The sequence below is a fragment of the Lissotriton helveticus genome, chromosome 11 (genome assembly GCF_964261635.1).
Source record: "Lissotriton helveticus chromosome 11, aLisHel1.1, whole genome shotgun sequence".
In the NCBI taxonomy this organism is placed as follows: Eukaryota; Metazoa; Chordata; class Amphibia; order Caudata; family Salamandridae; genus Lissotriton; species Lissotriton helveticus.
In genome coordinates this window covers 819,831,564-819,845,192 of record NC_136072.1, presented here as the reverse complement: position 1 = coordinate 819,845,192, position 13,629 = coordinate 819,831,564, and the positions used below count along the sequence as shown (strand labels likewise).

General features: G+C 42.5%; 1 protein-coding gene across 5 annotated transcripts in view; it reads right to left on the bottom strand.

Annotated features, from left to right (window-relative positions):
• The window catches only part of LOC144792096 (uncharacterized), a 710,230-nt gene that overhangs the window by 514,282 nt on the left and 182,319 nt on the right, over positions 1 to 13,629 (bottom strand). The window lies entirely within an intron of this gene.

Here is a 13,629-nt window from a genome sequence, read left to right as displayed (position 1 = left end):
ATGTACATCCACAGCTCACAATTTGGTTGATTAGGGAATAAGAAATTTGATGCTTATCTTTAGGTAGAACATAAGTAGCTTAAAAAAAGGCCTAACAATAATTGCAGTATAAAACAAAGAAGCATGGGGAGCAGATCTCAACAGAAGATGTGTTTCATTAACCCACCAAAGAAAGACAACATGATTTGAAGGAAAGCTCTACAAATGAAGTAGCAGTAGACGTGATATTTCTGAAAACGCTGGACTTCATATGTATACATTTAAGAGCCTAACTGTCAATGAATACAGAAAAAGAGGCAAAAGAGTGCTTCACATATCTTCCAACCTTACGTCTGACTGGAAGCATTGATTGCGAGTATGCTTGGCTGGTGGCAGCAGCCTGGCCCTCTTGAACCCTGCTAATCATCGCATTGCAGTGCGGTTACTTGGAAGAAGCGGTTGCTTGCTCTAGCGCGATTTAGGCGCTAGCGCGAAGGAATATTTTATTCTACTTTTAAATCACTAAAATCATTTAAGCACTTTGCTGTCATTTACTTACCTGCACTACTGTATTTTTTGTGTCGTCCGCCCCGTTCCATCGCGGCTGGTGCCGTTTGTGTGGAGGGTGAGACGTGCCGCCATCTTTGGTGTAGCCGGACCAGACTGAGCGGTCTAGCTTTCCTCGGAGGCCGGCCATAAAACTCTCTTTCACTCAGGGCCACTCGAGTATGCTTGGCTGGTGGCAGCAGCCTGGCCCTCTTGAACCCTGCTAATCATCGCATTGCAGTGCGGTTACTTGGAAGAAGCGGTTGCTTGCTCTAGCGCGATTTAGGCGCTAGCGCGAAGGAATATTTTATTCTACTTTTAAATCACTAAAATCATTTAAGCACTTTGCTGTCATTTACTTACCTGCACTACTGTATCTTTTGTGTCGTCCGCCCCGTTCCATCGCGGCTGGTGCCGTTTGTGTGGAGGGTGAGACGTGCCGCCATCTTTGGTGTAGCCGGACCAGACTGAGCGGTCTAGCTTTCCTCGGAGGCAGGCCATAAAACTATGTGCATCCAGGAGCGCAGCGGACGAGCGCAGCGGGCGCGACGAAGGCGCGCCGAAGTCGCGCTCAAGTCAAGCCCGTCTGCGCCCGTCCGCGGCAGTACGGGGCTCGGGGCCAGAACCCCTGGTCAAAAATACAAATACTCCGCTGCTTTGCTGCTGTCATTAAGACCCTCTGACAGCGCCAGCTTCCCCCCACCCGCTCACATTTTAAAGCGTGCCGCCACGTATGGTATTTTAAAGCCTGAGTTTGGCCTTGCAAAAGACCACAAGCCCGCACTCTGGTCTGCCCCCTCATCCCCACATATGCCTCTGACTACTCTTAAATGTCTGTACCTAAACACCAGGTCCATGGTAAAACATTACCTGGACATCTTTCTTTTGCTTCAGGCCGAACAACCAGATTTTTTATGTCTATCCGAGACTTGGCTAAATGAGGCATCTTTACCTGACATCTTGGCGGCAGTCCCCGCTGAGTACTACATACTGCATGTTGACAGGCCACTTGGTAAAAGGGGCGGAGGGGTCGCTGCGATCATTCGCAAAAACCTCAAAGCCTCCCTCTTACCTTCCTGTGATCTGACTGGATCAGACAACTTAATTTTTAAAATGGATTTGGATACGGGATCACTTCTTGTAATCCTCATATATCGGCCTCCTCAAAACATGCCCACTTTTGTTGCATCCCTAGCGGGACAACTTGCCCCCCTGATTATCACCTATGACAAAATTGTACTGTTGGGGGATTTTAATCTTTGGCTGGACTCTGTGGAATCTGACTCTCAGGCAGCCACACTGAAAGAATCTTTTTTGGACCTCAATCTCATTCAACACATTCACCTCCCTACCCATGAGAAAGGACATAGCCTTGACCAAATTTGGTCTCAAAACATCTCTCTGGCAGTGAACTCCATCTTGCCGTGCATTTGGTCGGATCATTTCCTGATCAACTTCAGCATTTCCATCGCAAAAAACAACAAACCTAAGTCACAACAAGGTGGGAAGGCAAGAATATGGAAGAATGTAGCTATTCCGGCATTCCTTGATTCATTAACCTCCACCTGTCCATCACTCGATCAGGACATCGATGAATCAGAAGTAGCTTTTTCTGAGTAGCTGCTCTATGCAGCTGATGCTCATGCACCCTGTATCGACTTCTCCCGCTCTCGCCCCAATGACGCTCACAGATGGTATACACCTCATCTGAAAAGCCTTAAACTTAAGGCTCGTCAAATGGAGCGTAAGTGGCGCGTAGCCTATTTAGAAGACGACAGGGTCAATTTTCGCAGAGCTCGTAGGGACTATCACAATCTCATTCTCAAATGCAAAACTGACTATTTTTCGGATAAAATTTCTAAAGCCCAAAATAAGTCAAAAGAGCTGTTCAATATTGTGGAGAATCTCAGCTCTAATGATAGAACCTCTCTTCCGATAGTCCCCACCCAAGAACTCTGTAACACACTGAACTCTTTTTTCCTAGATAAAATCTGTTCTATCAAGCAAAGTATCCCCATCACTCAATGTCCTTTTGTGTTTGATGACACTCTGTACAACCCTACCACCTTAGACTCTATTCCCCTCATAGATCAGACTAAACTACTTAAACTTTTTACTAAAGTCAAAACAGGTTCCCCCGATGACATTTGTCCCCCTTACATCTTGAAAGAAGTGGGCACCAATCTTCCTGGGTGTCTACTTTCTTTAATGAATGGGTCTCTTTCACAGGGCAAAGTTCCATGTGGTCTGAAAAAAGCTCTTCTTGTTCCCCTCATAAAAAAGGCAGGAGCTAACCCATTAGATCCTATTAACTACAGACCTATATCGCTGCTGCCATACTGTGCTAAACTTTTGGAGTCACATGTTTGTGAAAGCATCTCCAGCTTTTTGGAAAAAACCGAGTACTTGGCACCTAATCAAGCAGGATTCCGACCTTGCCATTCCACCGAGGCGGTCATCCTCTCGGTGCTAAACACTCTAAGGCGGAATGCAGATGCAGGAATCCATCAGGCGCTTGTGCTTCTGGACCTCTCTGCTGCATTCGACACGGTCGACCACACCATCTTGGTCGACCGTGTCGAACAGGCAGGTCTCAGGGGTCCTGCGCTTAGCTGGATCCGCTCTTTCCTCACGGGCCGCACTCAATCGGTCAGATTGGGCTCGTTCTCTGCTCCCACCTTATCTACCACCTGCGGGGTACCACAAGGTTCCTCATTGTCCCCCCTGCTCTTTAATGTTTACCTACGCCCTCTTTTGCACTCGCTCCGGAATGCAAACGTAACCATCTTCAACTATGCGGATGACTTGCAGCTCATCTTTCCTCTTAACACCCAGGACTCAGTGGCTGAATTCCAAAGAACTATGTCCCACATACTGAGTTGGATGAGCTGCAGTCATCTGAAGCTCAATCCGGGCAAGACCGAGCTGGTCTTGCCCGGACAGAGCTCGCTTAGTTGGAACTCCAGCTTCTGGCCCATTAGCATGGGAGTTCCCCCATCTAAATCAACTGTGGTCAAGAGCCTAGGTATCCTTATTAGCGAGGATCTCTCGCTAAAAAGACAGGTTGGAGCGGTGGTATCCTCCAGTATCTTCCAACTGAAGAAAATAAAAAAAATCGCTCGTTTTTTTTCCTCAGCAGCCCTCGCACAGATTGTCATCTCCTTGGTTCTGTCCAGGCTTGACTTTTCTAACAGCCTCTATCTTGGCCTACAAATTGGAGAGCTCAAACGTCTCCAGCTTGTTCAGAACCAAGCCGCCAGGCTTCTTTTGAATATACCTAGGAGGCAATCTATTAGACCTGGCCTTAAACAGCTTCACTGGTTGCCAGTTGAGCAGCGTGTGGCCTTCAAGGCCGGGTGCATACTGTTCAGGTCTCTGAATGACTCTGGCCCTTTATTCATCAGAGATCTATTCAAAAAATACTGCCCTTCCCGGCATCTCCGTTCGACCTATAAATCACTTCTGATCGTACCCCCATTTAAAAGGAAACGCCTTGGAGGCAGTTGTTTCGACCACCTTGCTGCAGGTCTTTGGAACTCTCTCCCCCTCCATATAAAACTCAACAACAACATCCTCAGTTTCAGACACTCTCTGAAAACCTGGCTCTTCACTCAAGCTCACTATTGATAGCACAGTTCCTTCTATTGTCTGCCTGCTTGGTTCATTTTCTATAGCGCCATGAAGCCTCCGGGCGTACGAGCGCTCAATAAATTTCCAATTAACATTAACATTGCTTCAGGCAGCATGCAACTCAGCCTGCCTTAAAAAGGCTAGGTCTGTTCTGGACCTAACAGGCTTCTACAAAACATAATCTATGTAGACCTTGGGAAAAAGGTGCCTAAAGATCAAAAAGGTTTGCAAATGAGCGGATGAGGTGTGTGAAAATAACATAATACAGAGTCGATTTGACTATTGCAGGGAAGCGCAGCTGACTCCTAACATTCCATTTCACGTAACTCCGTTTTCTTTTTCTCCAGAAAGGGAACAGATTGCTTTTGCACTTATACATTCATTGGGTGTGAACCCAATAATCTGGGGGAACAAAAAAGCCCAAAGAGGACTGCCATGTCATGCTCCCCCAAATACTCGTGCAGCAACACGTGATGAATGAATGAATGAGAGGATCTGACGTAAGGGGTGTCGTGGCGCTGAAGCAAGGCAAAATACCCAGCAATCAAAACCAAACTAAGGTACGTTAAAAAGACCGCTAGTCTGAATAGGAGTGCTTCTGGAATACCTCATGCCCTTTGGAGGGAGGAAAAAAGTAGTGCTCTCACAATGGCACCTGTGGGCGTAGCTGGAAACCCAGGTGAAGTAACACAAACGTGAATGCAAAAGAGAGAGGCCCCGCTAATCCAAGAGACAGGGTTTCATTTAAGACTTATGTTGTAAGTAAATAAGTGACCGCTGCTACGATCTTGTGGAAACAGGTAATTAGATTTATTCGTAGAACAAGGACATAACGCACATTTCGCCAGCCAACAAGACTCCAACTGGCACGTCTGGAATCCAAGCTAGCTGATGTCAGACACTGGAACTGTTAATAGATTCTAGAATAATGGTCTCGGAACAACATGAAGAAAAGACTAAATAAAGTTATACTAACTATAGATTACATTTACAACACATCTCCTTCCATTGGAATAATAAACAGAAAGAAAAAGATTAAGAAAACAATATAACGATTAGCAGATATAATCATTCAAATAAGCAGGTGGTCGACGAAATCTTGAACTCCTGATATTATCAGCGGTCGAAGCATCTTCTGTAATCATGTTATTAGTAGGAGAAACATTACAATGGCGAATAGGATCCTGTAAAATAAAATGATGTGAAGCATCACCATCACCTTGCTCCCTCCTACACACTGTTGGCATAGATAAACTGAAATCTCCTTGAGTTGAAAACATGTAGCACCTATTGCACAATGAATTGTCTGAGCTCTCACCATTTTTTTTAATATATGATTTTTTTTTATATAGTGCAACTCTGCGGTAATTCCACTTTTCTCCATTATCCAATACAACATAATGTGGATAAACATGTTTAACCAAAAACGGGCCTCTATATTTAGCGAGTCCTTTAGTCACTCTTCCAGGTTTGACTTTTACCAAATCTCCAACAGAGATAGAACAAGATAAGTTACTCTGACTATTCTGTATAGAATTGTCAAACTTGCTATTTTTTAACCAAGAAGGTGTAAGTTTTGTACCCTGACTTCTTCCTTGCATGAGTTCAAAGGGAGACTTAACATCTTGTTTGTGAGAGATGGTACGGTAAGGTCAAACCATCTCCTGAACAGTTTCATTTGAAAAACAACCAGAAGAGCAAGTCATTTGTATTATACCCTTTACCAATCTATTGGCCCTCTCACAAAGACCATTTCCTTGAGGGTTGTAAAGACTCGAACGATGGTGTGTTATGCCACAACTTGCTAAGTACATTTGCATTTTGTTGGATGTTAACTGTGTACCATTGTCAGTTATAAGTATAGAAGGAAATCCTTTGTCATGAAACACTCCCTTTAGAATGTTTAAGGTACAATCAGTAGTAATTTCCTTTACAAAGTTAACTGTAAGGCACTTCGAAAATATGTCGACAACAACAATTGCAAAATGCTGACTAACAGGTAGTTCATCCATTGGTCCAATAAAATCTAAATATACACTATGCCAAGGCTGACTTGCAAACATTTTTTTACCTATAGTTTGTCCAGAAGCAATTTTAAGCCTTTTTTAACCTTCCTTACAACACAAACAATTTTCCACCCAAGATGCTGCCTGTGCATCAATTGAAGGCCACCAAAAATTAGTCTTGATTCTAAGCTGAGTGAGAGTCTGACCTAGATGTCCCTCATGAGCAAGTTTTAACAACTTGGGCCTTAACGAAAGTGGTGGAACAAATCTGTCACTTCTCATCAAAATTCTATCATTAAAAACAGACAATTCATCCAAATTTTTTATAAATGGTCGTACAGGCGGTATTACGCTACTCTCCCGTCTGGTACCTAGTTTTATGAGATCTATAACTTTTGAAAGAACCAAATTCTTTTTCATGCCAGAACACCACTCCTCCTTAGAGAAAGTTCCCTCGCCAAGAGATATAACATCTTGAAGGAAAGCTACCGCACTCTCTTCTTGATTTTCAATGATGTCATAACCTGAAACCAAATTCTTTACAGAAAGTCTAGACAGACAGTCCGCCTGCACATTGTGCCAACCTTGAACATAGGTTATCTCAAATTGATACTCCTGTACTCTAGACGCAAATCTCGCCAATCTGGGTGACCCTTTACCTGCACCACCAGGAGCTAAAACACTAACTAGGGGCTTATGATCAAATCTTATTTGAAACCTAGTACCCCACAAGTATGTTCTGAAATAGTGTGCACCCCAAGCAGCAGCTAGGGCCTCTTTCTCGATAACAGAATAATTACGCTCTGAGGTGTTCAATGGTCGAGAAGCAAAAGCTATTGTTTTCTCTCCCATCTGAATGTTTTTGTAGTAACACTGCGCCTAACCCGATGTTGCTGGCATCTACCATCAAGATGGAGGACCTTTTGATGTCAAAAGGAGTTAATACTTTAGCATCACACAATTCTTTTTTATTAACATTAAAACAGGTTGTGTGTTCCTCACTCAATATAAATCTCACACCCTTCTTTAATAAACCTCTTAGAACAGATGTCTTATCTGAATATTTTTTTTACAAATTTTGCATAGAGCTCTAGTAGACCCATAAAAGATCTGATATGATCCTTGTCAACAGGGCAGGGAGCTGATTCAATGGCCTGTAATAAATTTCTCTTTGGCTTGACACCATCGGCTGTTATTCCATATCCTAAGTATTCTATCTCTTGAACCAAGAATGAACATTTCTCTTTACGCAGAGTCAATCCTGCTTCGGCAATTCTGGAGAAGACAGCTTTCAATACCTCATTATGTTCACATATGGTGTCACCAAAGATAAGTATGTCGTCCTGAAAAAATACTGCTTTTCTAATTCCTTTGAAAATCTCTGTAACCATCCGTTTAAAAACGCTGGCTGCAGATATAAGACCAAAAGGCAACCTCGTGAATTGAAAAGTACCTTCACTAGTAATGAATGCTGTCAGGTGTTTAGACTCATCATGAAGGCGTATCTGGTGGTATGCGCTCTTCAGATCTAGTTTAGTGAAGAATTTTGCACCCTGCAAGGTGGAGACTAGTTCACCAATATTTGGAAGTGGAAAAACATCTGCCACTACAGTTTTGTTTGAGGATCTAAGATCCACACAGAATCTTATTTTTGGATCCGCTTTTTGGGTGATCACGACCGGAGACACCCCTGTGGATGTTTCCACCGGCTCAATTATACCTCCTTGAAGCATTTCATCAATACCATTTTTTACCTCATCTCTTACTGCAAGTGGTCCTCTTCTCGCTTTATGTTGTATAGGTATCACGTTTTTCTTCAACATGATTTCGTGCACATACCCTTTCAACTCACCTAGTTACTCTCTGAAATTTTTTTTGCATCAAGTAGGATGTCATTGATGGTATAGTCATCCACCACCATGACTTGTACATGTGCTCTCGGGTTGACAATAATATGCAAGTCATATTGGTGAATCCATCCTAAGATAGGTGGTCCGTCGACTGAAACATACACCTTACCAAATGTTGACCTATTCATAAAACATATTTCACTTTCAAAATAACCTAGGAGTTCTATAGTTTCCCCTTGATATCCTGTTGGACATATGTCACTATCCAAAGGTGACCTGTTACCCCATACCTCTTTAAACATCGATTCAGGAATTATGGTCCACCTCGAACCAGTATCAACCATAAGGGTTACAGTGTGGCCCTCTATTTTAAATTCTGCTTTGGGTCTCTTTTCTCTCTTTTCATCACAAGTAAGGATATCTGGGTCATCAATTAATAAAATGTTGTTCACTTCTCTCTTGATTTCAATGTTATCATCATCAACAATAGCTATTTTCCCTCTAACTTTACTCCTACACATCTTTGAAAAATGACCTAATTTGCCACATTTTAAACATTCTTTTTTGTTGGCAAAACAAAATTTAGCATCCGATGTATGTGTATTACTCCCACATTTTGTACAGATTTTACTTTGACCTTTGGTAACATAAGTTTTCTTTTGGAAATTATTTCCTTTATATTTAACCAGAGCTATTGCACCATCGTCATTATTCTCACTCTCGTATGAATTGTGTTCAGAAGCTTCTGCAATCTGTTGCTGTGAACTGCCATTTTGTAACTCCCTCATGCATTTTTCTGACTCCTCCACCACTTTAGCTAAATCTATAGCCAGTTTCAAATGAGGGTTTTTAGCTGCCCACAATCTCGCTTGTATTTTCTTATTGTTGCATTGCACTATTAGCTGGTCACGCATTAGTTCATCCGTCATTTGACCAAAATTACATTTTACAGACAATTCACGTAATCGTGCCACAAAATCATCTATTGACTCTTCACTACGTTGTTTGTTCTTGTAGAATTTATACCTGTTCATAACTAAGTTTTCTTCCTTCGCAAACCTAACTTCCAGTCTTGAAACAGCTTCTTTATATTCATCAAGAGAAGATTGGCTGCTCGATTGTAACACTTGAGGAAGGTATTTAAACACACGCTGTCCTTCTTTTCCTAAAGCTGTTAGTAGCAAAGCTTTTTTCCTTTTAGGTGAAAAGTCTTCTCCATCTAAAGCTTCTATATAATTATCAAACATTACAATCCAATCTTCCCAAGATAATGATGGTGTACCTGGTTCGCTGAGGAATTGTGGTGGTAAGGCTACATTAACCTGTTGCGCCATGCCAGAATTGTGGGACAAGCTCTCTTTACACAGTAAAAGGTATTATTCTACAAAATTATGACAAACAGATCTTAATTATTATTCATATTAATATTCCATACACACTCAATTGTTGAGATGAGTGTATTAAGATTAAAAAATGCACTCGAGTTCTCAAAACTACACAGTATTAACACTAAATATGTGTCTAATGATTATATGAATCTGTGTGACACAATGGAATACAGCACTGTTGAGGTGAGCGTGCTCAAGGTCCACTCGCAGTGAAGATGCGACATCGCACTAATACTTTGAATTCGTTTTTCTAAATAAAAGACAGTACATGGATGTCGAACACTGTAATGTTGTGGTGAGCGTATCACCGTGACAATTTACGCTCAAAGTTATTAAAATATTATGGCGTGACTCTTTTGAATGCCTTCTTGACTCAATATATGAAGATTTTTTATTTCCAAACTGTAGCGGTAATATTCAAATAAAGGTGAGCGTATCACCGTACGTGGTAACGCTTGTTGCTAAGGTTGAAGATTTGACTCTAAGATGGCCGCCTGCGTCCATACGTCATTACGTAGGACGTGATGAACGTCTAAAGAGCAATGTAACGCTCGTGATGTAGAGACGCTGCTATTCTCCACGACGCGTCACTTTCCTTCGCGCTCTCCGTGGGAAGGCACTCCTACTTAGCAACGGTAGTTGCTAAGCAACATGGGCCACATCACACGCAGTGGCTCACCGTTATGCTGATGACGTCAAGCTTCCAATAATCTCCTCCTTCACCCTTCAGATGGAAACGATACCTTTGTCTGTTTCCGATCTCACCGCACAGCATGGGTTTGTCTCTTTGGGAGATGTGGTTCGTCCTCTTGCTTCGACTCGTTTCTCGACAGCTACCGGATTCTTTAAGTTGTCCCACAGTCTGGTCGGCGCTGGAACCTCTCGCCAAAATGTTTTAAGTAAATAAGTGACCGCTACTACGATCTTGTGGGACAGGTAATTAGATTTATTCGTAGAACAAGGAAATAACGCACATCTCGCCAGCCGACCAGACTCCAACTGGCAAGTCTGGAATCCGAGCTAGCTGATGTCAGACACTGGAACTGTTAATAGATTCTAGAATAATGGTCTCGGAACAACGAGAAGAAAAGACTAAATAAAGTTATACTAACTATAGATTACATTTACAACAACTTACCAATCACAAGTAAATTCCCATGGAGACCTAAAATCATACACTTCAATTATTAAGAAGCTTCTTAAATTTCCACACACTCGTACACCCAGTCTCTAAGGGAATTTAATTGTGATTGTGAAGTAACGCAAACACAAGCGTTTTTTACACAGGATGATGATGTTCAAATCACATTGATGCTCCTCCCACAAAGCTTAAGATCCATGCGAAAAAAGAATCTTTGCAAGATATATGCTCAAACACTTTTCTTCTCCAGCTTTCTGATCACTTACATTATTTTTCTAACTCCAGTATCATGCCTGAGAAATATTACCCCAGGAGCATGGTCACACCATAAACAAAATATAGTGAGATGGTCTAACTCACAATACGCGCTTGTCCTCCTCTCCCAATACAGAGATATCTGGCTTCTATCAAACAATACTCTTCTGCTTTTAGATATTACACTGGCTCAGAAGTCTCTTAGACCCACAGCATACTTTACTTGCCTTTAGTGTATTGTTCCCCCAGCGGAAAGTCATTCATCCCAAAACGTGTTTTCCACAAAGTTTGGCAGTCTCCCTATTGGGAGACCTTTGCTTTATACAAACCACGGTATGAGTCTTGAAAGTGCCTTGCTTGGTGAGCATTATCCCACCAAACGTCCGTCTGTTGATCTTTATTTCAGTGGATCTGTATCACAATCTTTCACAGAGTTGCATCTAATGCATGCACACTCTGAGACATGCAAGTTCCAATCCACATACGACGATTCACAATTTCTGCGCTCTTCTAGTTTGGTGAAAATTTAACACTGCTCTCTGGAAAGCTTCCAACCATACAGTTGTCTCTGCACCACGGGTGCTTTCGAAGTATATACCACATTATTTACCACTGATATGCCAACCACAGCAGCGTCTCTCAGGTGGATCCTCTGAGCAGTGATCACCGCTCCTCAGACTTCTAAAAACATCTTCAGATGGCTGTTAGTGGGTACAAGATCCGAGGCCCTTCTCAACTTCCTGTCCAGGATGGTCTTCAGCACCGGGTTGTGCTGCACCAGGAGCTCACAGAGGTCAGCATGCCCTTTCTCTGCAGCCTGTGTTAAAAAATAGAATTAGGTCTGAATGCCCTGATAGCCTCTCCCATCACCCTTCCCTTACGCAGAATCATCCTATAGCCCTCACTTCATGTGCTGCCATCCCAACATTCTCACACTACGGTTATCCCATTAACCATCACCTTAGTTGCAGTTATGGCTTTCATCTCACCTCAAGTGTGTGGAGGGTACTTTTACCATTGTTTAAGTAATCTCTCCAGCATCACACTGTTGTTTCACCCAATCATGCTTAACTGATATTCAGTTATCCCATCAGCTTACCTCATGTACAGTCATTGCCATCAACAACACTTAGGCCTAGATGTATCAAGCCTTTTGCGATTCGTATTTCGGCTTTAACGAATCTCAAACGGACATTTTGCATCTTTTTAGATCTATGAGAAATTAGCAAAATAAGGAATCGCAAAACAATTGCGATTCCTTATTTTGCTTAAGCATTTAAGGAATCGCAATTTTGCGATTCCTTAAATGCCATGTATGAAGCTTTTTCAAATTGCGAATTCTGGTTAAGAAATCGCAAATTAACACGAACTTGAGGTTGGTGTTAATTTGCAAATACCTTTCAAAATTCACAATTTAGCAATTTTGCAGGTGGCATGTGACACACATACATGCCCATAGGGCATGTATGTGCGCCATATGCACACACATGTAAGTTTCAGGGGTGCAGCAGGGTGTCCATGAGACACCCCTGCACCCTTGAAATAATTCTCAAATTGCGATTAGCAAATTGCGAATTCGCAATTTGAGAATTATTTCGCAATCATTCCTATGGGCCTCCTGGCCCATAGGAATGAATGGGAAATTATTCCTTATTTGCGAATTCGCAACTTGCGAATTCGCAAATAAAGAATAATAAGAAATCGCAAAAAAATAGCGATTTTAAACATACATCTCATTTTGCGATTTCTAAATAGTGATTCGGTAAAAATCGCAATTAAAAAATCGCAAATAGGAACGATGATACATCTAGGCCCTTGTGTGCAGTCATCAGTCTACTTCCTTTATTCAGCAAGTGTATGCTCATTTCCTGTGTGATCATTCCATGTCCATCCCTTGATATATAGTTATTTTAGCACAGTTGAGCGCCTGGTCTACTCCTTGTGTTTGCCCATGTCCTTACCAAGTACAGCTATCCAATCACTCACCTCTGCATAGTCATCAGTTACTCTTAGCTTACGCATGAGTATTTCATTGCCATAATCTGACCCACTCACACCAGGCTCTACACAACCAAGGACCTGCCTACATTAACCACCGCCTGAACTTCCAGCAACCATCAAGAGGGCTACGTTCCGCCTCCCTTTCACTTGCCCATACTCCCTGCATCTACCGAAGCAGAAGTGAAAGACGCTCCTTCTTTCACATCGCAGTAAAGAATTGGAACAGCCTCCCCCACACACCTCAGGACCATCACCTCACTTTCAGAATTCCGAATGACCCTCAAGACCTGGCTGTTCAAATAAGCCTCTAGTATCTATAAGCACCTGGATACCATATCGGCTGATTAGCTGCGCTTTATAAATCCTAACTGATTGATTGATAATCTTGGTAATGATCACTACAATGCCTTAACTGTGTGTAGTGACAATCCACTGCCATCACACTGTTGACAGCAATAACATCCCTTTCATTCTGTAGGAAGTCATCCCATCCCCTCTCACTCTGTGTAGTGTCAGTACAACCGCTTCACAATGCAGAGTCATCTCCACCCTTGCCTTGACTATAATCATCCCATACCCCTCGCCTTGCACACAGCCATCCCATCACTATCACCATCGACCCCCATCCCATGGCCAGCAGCTTGTGTATCATCATTCAAATGCCTTATTCACCTCAGTTATGGCCATCCCTCCACCTTCACATTCTGTAGTTGCGTGCCATCACCTCCTGTTGTAGAAGGCCATGTCATCATCCTCACCTTATGTAGACATGTCATTCCATCATCATCCACTGTTTCCGGCTTAGCTTCATAGGACAGCAGGAGCCTGGCCAC